Raw genomic sequence first — 9,595 nt, 5'->3', positions numbered from 1 at the left:
TGGTGGAGGTACAACTGTCCTCTGGTCACAGTAAACCCATCGCAAAATTAACAATGCAATGTAATAGAGACGTACTTACTCTTGGAGTGACTGTCAACTATCTATAGGTTACATGGTTGGCATTGTGGCATTAAACTCCACACCCCCTGCTCAGTAACTTTAAAAAAAAAAAAAAAAAAAAAAAAAGGGCTGCCAACTGGTTACTCTTACCACTGGAGATATCTAGTTGTTTAAATATACACATGTGTACAAAAACAGCCACGAGGTCCTAGATGAAGAAAGGGAGAATATTGCTGCACAACCAGTAAAAGATGGGCAGCATCTCTCTAAAGGTAAAGGAAAACAGCCTCATCATACAAGAATGCACATTTAAGCACTTAGTAAGTAGTTTAGTATGCGTTATTGACTGTTTGACCCCTTCGCATCCTTTTGGTCATTAAAGCTGCATTGATTGTGACCTTATGACGAGTTAACTCGCCATCTAGTTAAGTGGGAGGTACGCTCTGTCTCTCAGTTTATTGGGTCCAGTACTCTGCCTCTGAACCGAGACCAATTTTTTTTATCATATGTTTGCTAAAACTTGATTCCCCCTTTCCATGCTTTATGAACCCGCACAAATGATTGGGCATTCCTTGAATTACGTACCGTTATACCGGCACTCACAGCGAGTGCTGTTATACACAATCACCTCTCTCAACAGACACCCGGAACTCCTGTGCTGCAGCAACAAACTCAGGACGTACTGGTACTTCCTAATGAGCTTCTTGCCACAGGTTTTAAGGACATACCTGTACTTCCTAAAGGGACTCAACATAGACTAGACACCAGTCATTCTTAATACACATAGACATGGAAACAAGAGGTAAAATTACAAAATATTACAATCCCAATAATATTCTTAAAACAGGGGTCCAACATTATAACTATAACCAATTAAATACACAATAATGTATACATTAAAAACATATCAATATCATAAACAAAAAAGTATAACAGCGTGGATATAACCAAAATAACACATATATATATATATATATATATATATATATATATATATAGCAAATGGAGAAAGCAGCACTCAAGGGGCTTTAACATAATTAAAATTGGTGGTTTATGATAAAACAAATTTGATGTTTCAGTCTCTCATGGGGGACTTATAGCAAGACCTGTGAGGGGCTGAAACGTTGTTTTTTTTTATATAATAAACCTCTAATTTTCATTATTTTCGAGTGCCCTGGGTACAGCTTTCTCAGTTAATTATATTATTTCGCTGTGACTGCACCAGGCTTATTATCCCCAGTCGCAGAACGCAGACCACGCACTTTAAACAAAACTTTATTTATTTGCAACACAAATCGCATAACACATAATCTTGTTTTAGAAGTAAGCAAAAATGAACATACCAAAAAGTGAATAATCCGCTCCCCGCATTCCTCCGTGCAGTGAAAAGACGTACATGTGCACCTCCTCTAAACCATGAAACGCGCCTTTATACAAGAAAAAAATCAATCGCCTGGACCTGATGTAATTCTTTATGAAAAAGTTTTTAGTGAAGGCTAATTACAAACTACATAAAACTAACCTTTCCAAAGATATTGCAAGCCTAGAAACCTGGCACCAATAAGCAAGTTCTATTCAGAGCAGGGTATTCTGGGAGTTGTAGTTTCTCGTTACTGGCTAAACCCGGTAGTTCACAAAAGACACTACGCATAAAATGAGAGGAGTGCGCAAATTAAGTTGTTTAAGGGTATTAAGAAAGGTATAAGCAGTGATAATACCAGTAGGAATATATATCCCACTAGTGTTGGAAGTATTTTTATTGTAAGAGAGGAGGCATTTTTACATACAGACACACACACATTTGTATAGCTATACATACACCACAGACTCCTAAGAAGGCCTTGGGTAACATGCTGTACAATGATAAACTATTCTCAGGTACTGGTACACAGTGACAATTGTACACCTATAGGCTAACATGCTATGTTATAAATACATGCATGCATGTGGGGATTTTCTACGACCGAAGGCCTTAGTTCTCCCGTAATTGATAAATCAGTCAGTACAGACTTTGTCCTATGCCCAGTAAGATCTGCTTATTGCATATATATATATATATTTATTTATTTTTTTATTATTATTTTTTATTTATTTTGTTATTCTCTACAAAAATGTTTTTAATACCAATGATGTCACATCACTAAGATCACTTATTGTTTATTTGTATTTCTTTTATTATTGTTAGTGATTTTTTTTTAAAAAACACACAACTTTTTTAACTTCTGCTTGTGGGAAAAGGGAGAAGCATTATTTATCCCTCTCCTCCCTCTGATCCCCCTGCACTGATCACAATGTGATCAGCAAGCAAGTCTTCATATTCTCCAATATTGAGGATTGCAATGTAGGGGGAGCGATCAGACATCTAGACAGACCCTGCAGGTGATAGCCTGTCCTCTGCTGACCTTCCGGTTGATGTCACTTGTGATGTCTCCTGGAAGGGAATGACTGATCCACAGCAAAAAACTGATGTCATGTACGCCCTAAATGGCTTTATTAAGTGCTATTTTAGGACGTACAAATACGTAGAGGGCTGAGGGGGTTCATATACATTCTTTAATAAAATGGTTAAAAAAATAGCTTATCAACTACCCTCTTACTTAGTGGTCTGTTGATTGTTGCCACTGATTGGCTGCTTGATAGTAAAATTATTGGGAGTACTTTTCACTTATGGGGTTTAAATAGACACACCTGCAGCGTTCAGTAAGCCACCACTGGAACTGACTGGCGATAAGGGGGATTCTGTGGAGTCCCCCTGGCAATTGCTAGGGGGACACCATGGAAATTTGAACGGACCTCTCAAATATCACATGTATTAAAGGGCATATGATGGCTGGTATGGGCCAAATATTTAAATAAGAACCAGTCAGTAAAACTGTTGGCCCTGACTAAAATGAGCAAGTTTATAGTGACTGACTCGCTGAATCACTTGCATATGTATACATAGCAGACAAGCCTTGTTAATTCACCTGCTGTGGACTGCAGCTGCAGTCATGACAATGGTCTTCATTCCGTAGCACTAGTAGGGAAAGAATAGGCAAATGCTTATATTGTATAAGCAATTCAATTACTGTATTTGCTCGATTATAAGACAAGGTTTTTTCCAGAGCAAATGCTCTGAAAAATACCCCTCGTCTTATAATCGGGATCGTCTTATAATCAGACCTCAACTAGGTCTGTCTATGAGAGTAAGATCCAGATCCCCCGCAGCGATGCAGGGGACCTGGATCCTCCTGTCTCCCCCCCACTTACCAGTACTTCTGAGTCCCCTGTGCTTAGTCCGGGCAGCGTGTAGAGCTCTACACGATTCGCGTACACAACTTCCTCTGCAGCCGGGAGGAGGTGCGGTTGGCAGACCTTCCCCGGCTGTCAGAGATCAGAGTTCCCCGTGATCTGGATGGATGCAGACAACCCCCGCTGCTAGCTACACCTCCTCCCGTCTGCAGCAGAAGTCGTCTATGCGAATCGCGTAGTACCCTACACGCTGCCTGGACTAAGCACCGGGGACTTAGAAGCTACGGTAAGTTTGGAGGAGGGAGTGTGTTATGCCTGGAATGTAGGATACTGCATCTCACTGTCCCTCTCACTTTAACTAGTGGCTCCGCCTCTGTAATGCCTCACAGGTCAGAGAGCACAGTGGCCATTTTGTAAGCTAGTGGGTGTTAAGCAGTGATGCAGCATGGTATGATACTCTTATATTTGTGTCAGCATTAATATCCTGATTATTCAGTAATGTTGAGCAATAAAGCAAGGTTGTATTAAACTACTGGTGTTATATCCGGAGCACTTAGGATTACAACAGAGTGTTAAATGTGGGGCATAAGGCATTTCTGGAGGCAGAGTGCTCTGTGAAATGCCTTTTAACCCCCTTAATGCCACTCTGCCTCCAGAAATGCCTTTTAACCCTCTATACGCCACACTGCCTCCTGAAATGCCTTATACCTCCCTATATGCCACTCTGCCCCATAATGTATTTTACCCCCCCTAAATGCCAGAGTGGCATAAAGGGGTATAAGGCAATTCAGGAGGCAGAGTGGCACATAGGGGGTCAAAAGGCATATCATGGGGCACAGTGGCATTTAGAGGGTTAAAAGGCATATCATGGGGCACAGTGGCATATAGGGGGTATAAGGTATTTCTGGGGCAGATTGGCAAGCCAGGGGGCAGATGTGCATAACTGGGGGGGCAGGTTGAAAAAAAAGGAAATAAAAACAAAATATTTTTCTCAATCATAGCTTTTATTAAAAAAAATTGTTCACATAGTTTACATGAATTAACATTTAGTGGTAAAACTTCTTTCCTATAGGGTCGTCTTATATTCAGGCTTTTTCTTTTTTTCAGAAATTAATATTCAGCTTTTGGGGGGTCGTCTTATAATCAGGGTCGTCTTATAATCGAGCAAATACGGTACTTACAATGTAATTGATTATTTTAACGTACATTGTTTATTTTACTCAGTAAGCACCATTGTATATGTGTATTGTATAGCTAACATTCTCTACAATACAGGAAGTTGATTCTATTTTCTAGTTCAAGAGAGGAGATACCTGTTTTATGTTATTACTTTATTTTTCACCTCTTCTGCTGGTCTTATTCAACCTTTTTACCACAGTATACTACAACTTCCAGCATGCTTTGCTCTTTGTAAGACTTCCTTATAGTAGCAGGAAGCAGCGATTGCATTTCAGCGAGCAGCTGCTGGAGACAGCCACTGGGAATTTCATCTTTTGAAACTGCAAAAAAACTCTATAGCATGAGCGAGAAACAGGACATTAAACTGAGAATAAATGCAGGGGCACAATAAAATAAATAAATAACGGGAAACGGGATATGGTGCTTATTTTTACAACTTTTTTTGCTATCAGGAAAAAAATCTTTCATCTCATTCATTAATTTTTACTTTTGTTAAAATACATTTTCCCTTTTTTTATTAGTTTATGAGAATAAACCACAAAGTCACACTTTGGTGTCTTATATGGATTCAGTAAATTAGCATGCTGAAAATAGTGATGTATCTGGGCCTAGTGAGATCTATGATTTGGGCTGAGCCTCCATAGACTTCTTTAAAGTCTATGATGCCATATCCTGGCGCTCTGTTTCTTGACAGCATGCAGCACCTTTTATTGTACTTGGGACGCCGACCACAGAGGGGGAGGCAAATGGGGCCACTGTCGTGGGTCAGGCCTAGGGTGGCCCAAAGTTAGATCAGATCACTGACTGACAGAAACAAACTAAACTATACATTGCAATGTGACACACATAATTCATTATAATACAGAAAAAAACATATACTTCTGTTACATAGTCGATATATTATTTTTTCTGTGCCTGACTTATGGTTTGTTTTAAATGTTTTCATTCCGTTAGTATGCTTAATAATAGCATCTCAAGAATACACTGATTTCTTGCGCGTTAAAGGTAACTATATTTTGATTGAGTTAAATTGCATTTTTTCTTAATTTGTTTACACTTCAGTTGTTCTTAATTGCTTGTAATTTTCTTTTAAGTTATAAATCTCAGGGAAGTGATTTTTTTCTAGCCCCGTCAAACATTCGGCATTTGAGACTGTAAATCAAAAGTTCACGTAGCTGTTTCAATTTTATCCTTTCTATTGCAAAATCTCTCCAGGAAACTTTTGCAGCATTTTATTTTTTTACTGCAGGGAGCTTTACAATATGTGTGTGACAGTTATGCAACTAATAACAGACTCTTCTATTCTAAAAATAATTATGTTTCATTTACACAGCTTTCTTTAGAAAGCACTTGCAAATTGCAGGATGCTCCACAAAGATTAAATGCTGCCGTTTTCCTGTTCATTAAATCCTTTTTTTGCTCAACAAAAGAGACCACAAATATTGCCCGTTTTATTGTTATTACAGTTTCATAAGGTGCTCAGAAAAATCGGTGGTGGTAAGTATTCTAACAAAGTCCATGGAATTCCTGTTTTACATGTGCAACTGAAGGAAATTGTGTGATCCTTATATATATAAATACACTTGACTTTTGCTGTGTTTTATCCATTTACTGCACCATTGCTGCATTGATTAATTCACCAGATAATCATCTCATTCCAATCCTTCATATACGTTTTGTTTCATTTTCATGATTGCCTTTATTGATTTATTAGTCTTCTGTTAGCAATCCTTCAAAATAAATAAATATTTGGCCCATACCAGTCAAGCAATCATCCCTTATATCTGGACCAATACTTGGGAGCCAAAAGTTATTTGCATCTGTGTGCTATGTTCGATCGAAGTACAAATTTGCTAAGTACCATTAAAAAGGAGTTTACCAAGGGGTGAAACAAAGAGTTCACCAAGCAGGCAACAAGGAAAGAGCAAAGGTAAACTTTGAAGGAACTCCTTCAACCAGTACTTCACTCATTGGGGACCAACTGCTGCTACACGTGCTGTCTGTGTCTGTTTATGAACTCTTACACCCTTTAATCTTTACTTTTTTCTTTCACTCCCATCTTCGTCATTCCCTGGGTCCCAGCCTTGCCCTGCACCTGGTTTAAGTTGTGGTCTCCTTTATTTTAAGTAGAACCCTTCTCTTTCTCCACCCACCAGCATCACCGCACTTTAATTATAGTATTCTTTTTTTTTGTTTAAATCCTTTTATTGGCATCAGTCACAAACCAGATATAGATGAATAACAAAGTGTTGCAAGGTCAGCAGTAGGACAACTTCTGTAATACAAACAGATACACAGATATAACGTTCACATGTCAGTAACGTAAAGACAGAAAACCAGTGGCCACACTGAAACACATGTAAACATCAGGAATAGGACTCAGAAATGCCTACGGGACCAGATAACGTAGTGACCTCGATGCAATTTTATAACTGTTTTGTCTTGTTCACAAATAAACCGTGTTAGGCTTGGAAGAAGCACCAGAACATGGCATCGTAGTAGCAACATAGAGGATGAAGCAAAAGCAACATAGTATGTGTAATGATAAGTGGAGTATGGCATACAGAACCCCAAAAGAGGGAACAAATAGAGCGCACCGCCACATAGGGCGACTTTATACAAGGAGGAGGGGACAAGCCAAGAGGCCATCGGCCGCAAACTACAGGCGGCGGTCAGGAAACAAGACATTAAGGCAGTAGAGACTGCGGGGGGGGGAACGGTAGGGAGAGTGGAGGGAAGAAAAAGAAGAACAAAAGAAAAGGAAAAAGGGAGAGGAGAAGCAGAGATAAAAAAAATGAAAAAAAAAAAGGAGAAAGAGAAGAGAGCGAGCAATCCAGGTAAGTACCCACTCGGCCGCAGCTAAAGACGAAGCAAGGACGCAGATGCTCTAGTGTCTGTGAAGGCAGCCAGCCAAGGATCCCAAATGCTCTCAAACTTCGGAAGCTCATCTCTGAGTTTGGCGGTGATGTGCTCCATCGTGAGGAGGTGCCAGATTCGTGCTAAGATTTCACTCTGAGCTGGAGGAGGGCCCTTCCAGCGTCGCGCCAGGGCCTGTTTAACGGCAGAACAAATGCGGTGGATGAGGCGCTGGGCGGCAGGCGACAGGGGCAGGTCAGGAGCATCCATGACCAGCAAGGCGACAGTTGGCGAAGGTGCAACTGCTACGCCCAGGGCCGAAGACAGCATATCAAAACAGGCAGACCAAATTGGGCGTACCAAATCGCAAGTCCACCAGGCGTGAAGGTAAGTACCTCTCTCCCCGCAGCCCCGAAAGCAATTAGCAGTACTATTCTGGAACATACGCGAAATCCGAACCGGCGACAGGTACCAGTGCGCAAGAACCTTGAACGCCCTTTCCTTGGTAACTGTGTTAACCGTGAGTTTGTGCACATTCGTCGTGGCCTCTTCCCGGGCGTCGTCCGGGAAGGTCTGCTGAAGCTCCTCATGCCATTTTGCGCCGTATGGAGGAGGGTGAGGGAAGGTAACGTCCAGAAAGTGAGAGTAGTAAGTGGAAATCGAACCCTTACACCTCTTGCCAGTAAGGAAGCGCCTCTCGAAGATAGTCAGCTGAGACAAGGCGCCTCTCCTGAGGAGGGCGTCTACAAAGTGACGGATCTGCAGGTACCAGAAGAGTTCGCTGGGGGGTATGTGTCTGGAATCCCTGAGTTCCTGGAACCGCACCATCGCCCCCGCCCGGACCACCGACCCCAAGGTATCTAGACTGGCCTCCCTCCACCAACGGAAAAGGGATACATGATGGCCCTCCGGAAAGAGCGGGTGGTGCAACAGAGGAGTGAGGCGGGAGACCGAGCCACGGAGACGGAGCTTGGCGTTCCACGAGCGCCACAAGGTGAGGGCCGCCGTGATGGATGGCAATACTTCCGTCCGCAGAGGCAAGGGAGGATCCATCCATAGCACCTTCTGAATCTGTTGGTTTAGATAGTAGCGCTCAATATCTATCCAGGGTAGGGTGTAGGCCGGAAAGGACCAAGCTTCCAACTGGGAGATGCGAGCCGCCACGTAGTACAGGTACAGATGAGGGACGGCCAGGCCCCCCGTCGACTTCTGTTTGTACATTGTAGCCCTATTAATCCTGGCGCGTCGAGGGCTCCATATGAACCGGAAGATACGGGATTGGAAAGTTGTGATGTCAGCTTTGCAGACAGGGAGCGGGAGCGCTCGGAAGAGGTAGAGAACGCGGGGGAGGATGTTCATTTTCACCGCGTATATGCGGCCCAGCCATGAGATGGAGAAGCGGGACCATTGGTCGAGCTCCCGTCGAAGAGCTAAAAGGAGAGGGGGGAGTTAGCTCGGTACAGCGAAGCAAAGTCTCTAGTAATGTGGATACCCAAATATTTGAGCCGGGAAGGTTGCCATGTGAAATTAAAACTGGCGGCCACTGAGCTCCTGGTGGAGTCAGCGAGGTTGAGATCCAGGGCCTCGCATTTGGCTTCATTGATTTTATATCCTGAGAGCTTGGAGAACATGCCGAGGGTAGCGTAGAGGTTTGGAAGCGAAACGAGCGGGTGGGTGATGGTGAGTAGAATGTCATCCGCAAATAGGCTCAGTTTGTACTGAGTATCATGGATCCGAATGCCCGCTATGTCAGGATGGTTCCGAATAGCCACGGCTAGAGGCTCAATGCAGAGCGCAAACAGGAGCGGGGAAAGCGGGCACCCCTGTCTCGTGCCATTGCAAATATTGAGTGTCGACGACTCACAGCCCATCAGGGCTACGGTGGCTGAAGGATGGCAGTACAGGGCTCGGGCCCCCCGGAGGAAGCTGCTTCCCAGACCGAATCTGTCCAAGACAGCCCACATAAGTCCAGTCGACTCTGTCGAAGGCCTTTTCCGCATCGAGCGCCAACAACATAGAGCCCTGACGAGTCATCTTGGCCGCAGCAATCAGGTCAACGGTACGTCGGATGTTATCCGGAGCCTCCCTGCCAGGAATGAAGCCCACCTGGTCCGGGTGAATCAACGACGGGAGAACCGCCCCCAACCTGGTCGCCAGAAGTTTTGCGTACAATTTAATATCCGCATTTATGAGGGAGATTGGGCGGTAGCTGCCACAGCTGGACGGGTCTTTATCGTCTTTATGAATAACGATGATCTTGGCCTGCAGC

The sequence above is a fragment of the Sceloporus occidentalis genome, unplaced genomic scaffold (assembly GCF_023333645.1).
Source record: "Sceloporus occidentalis isolate IW3139 unplaced genomic scaffold, rSceOcc1.0.p SCAF_15, whole genome shotgun sequence".
In the NCBI taxonomy this organism is placed as follows: Eukaryota; Metazoa; Chordata; class Lepidosauria; order Squamata; family Phrynosomatidae; genus Sceloporus; species Sceloporus occidentalis.
Note: the sequence above shows the minus strand (reverse complement) of the source record.